Raw genomic sequence first — 2,139 nt, forward strand, 5'->3', positions numbered from 1 at the left:
ATCCAGGATGCTCAGGGCTGGTGCACTGGGATGACCCAGAGGGATGGGATGGGGAGGGAGGTGGGAGGGGTGCTCAGAATGGGGAACACATGTACACCCATGGCTGATTTATGTCAATGTATGGCAAAATCAATACAATATTGTAAAGTAAAATAAATAAATTAATTAATTAAACTGAGATTTTTTTAAAAAGAGATGATTAAAAAGGAGAGATCTTAGCTTTAGGTGCCAAAAGCAGTGTAGCTATTTGCCAACAGCAGAAAAGGCATTTGGGCACCAGTGGAGTAACCTTTACTCACACTGCCTTGTGGGTGAGTTCTGAATTAGCATTTTTGCACTGCTTAACAAATTACCATAAAATTAGCATAAATTCAGTGGCTTAAAATACCACAAATGTGTTATCTTACAGTTTGGAAGTCAAGGTCTAAAATAAATGTTGTGGGGCTAAAAATCAAGGTATCAGCAGAGTTGCATTCTTTCTGGAGGCTCTAGTGGAAAATCTGTTTCCTTGCCTTTTCCAGTTTCTAGAGCTTGTCTGCATTCCTTAGCTTGCATCCCCTTCCTTACAGATCTCCAATCTCTCCTTCCATAGTCCTGTGTCCTAATTGAACTCTGAGCTTTGTGCCTCCTTCTTATAAAAACCTTTGTTATTACATCAAGTCCACCTGGATAATCCAGGGTAGTCTCCCCAGCTCAAAATATTTAATCCAAAATAGTTTAAGTAGGGACTTCCCTGGTGGCTCAGACAGCAAAGAATCCCCATGCAATGCAGGAGACCTGGGTTCGATCCTGGATCAGGAAGAGCCCCTGGAGGAGGGCATGGAAACCCACTCCAGTATCCTTGCTTGGAGAATTCCATGGACAGAAGAGTCTGATGGGCTACAGTCCATGGGGTTGCAAAGAATTGGACACGACTGATTGACTACCACTTTTCACTCTCTCTGGTGGTCCAGTGGCTAAGACTCTACATTCCCAATGTAGGGGGCCCAGGTTCAATCCCTGGTCAGGGAACTAGATCCCACCTACTTCAACTAAAGATCCCACACAGGCAATGAGAAGATCCTGTGTGACACAAGGCAGATCGAAGATCCTGCATGCCACAACTAAGACCTAGCACAGCCAAATAAAACTAAGAAATTGGTTTAAGTAAATGTAATGTATTTGCTTCCCCCATTATTAGATGTCACTGTCAGAACAGGTCAGAACACAGTACATACTCACCATAATTATTTAAATGAATTTGTCAGTGAAAACAGCCGCAAATGTATGAATTAATTAAGCCATAAAATACAGCACATAGGAGCTGCTCAAAAATGATAGTTATCGTTATTTCTGAACATGCCAAAAAATTCTATTTATTGAAGACTTGTTTTTGCGGTTTGTTTTGGTCTTTTTTGTTCCTTTTAATCCCTCCTGAAATCATTGAAATACTATTTACTAGTGCTTCTTTCTGTCAATGATATTTTTTCTTTAAATGCAGAATGTAAGTAATGAAATGCTAAAGTAAGAATATCAGATGATATATGTAGTGAGTCCTGCCTGTGCAGTCCTGTGTTGATACTCGGTTATGTCACTTCCATCTCTTCCCCCTTCCAAGGGTGTAATTCACAGCAGGAAAGCTGTGCTTAATGTCTGTGCAAAAACATTACACTCAAGAGGTTTTCCTCAAGTGTATCAAGTGCCTGAAAAAATTCATGCATTTTCTCTGGTGTGGGTTACGAGGTCCCTCTGGAGCTAGGGATTCTGCTCTTGTCAGGGCTGTCATGCGGGAAAAGCTATTTAAATGGCTATTTGCTCTTGCTTGAAAAGGCTGAAATTGTAGATTTTCCCCAGCCAAGTGCCCCAGAAAGCAGTTCCATCAGTCAGGAGTTTTCACTTATCTCTTTGATGGGGTCTTGTAAAGGCAGGGAACTTTTTCCTCCAGTGAATAGCAGGTAAGGAGATGACAAAAAGAGAAAATGTGGGGGAGAAGCACCAAGGTCACAGAGAGGTGGGGAAAGCTGGAGTAGAAATATGAAAGAGAAAGAAATATTTCTTTCCTTTCTGTTTCTAGGATTGGGGAAATAGTGGGGAAGGGGCTGGAAATGGGAGTGAGGGGAAAAAGAAATCCTCCAGCAGTGCTCTAAAAGTTTAAAACAT

General features: G+C 41.4%; 1 non-coding gene across 1 annotated transcript; it reads left to right on the top strand.

Annotated features, from left to right (window-relative positions):
- Positions 1-938: 938 nt before the first annotated feature.
- On the top strand, positions 939-1,011 carry TRNAG-CCC. The gene has a single exon. It is a non-coding gene; the product is annotated as a tRNA-Gly (tRNA).
- The last annotated feature ends 1,128 nt before the right edge of the window (positions 1,012-2,139 follow it).

This window comes from Bison bison, unplaced genomic scaffold (assembly GCF_000754665.1).
Source record: "Bison bison bison isolate TAMUID 2011002044 unplaced genomic scaffold, Bison_UMD1.0 scf7180017846362, whole genome shotgun sequence".
NCBI lineage: Eukaryota > Metazoa > Chordata > Mammalia > Artiodactyla > Bovidae > Bison > Bison bison.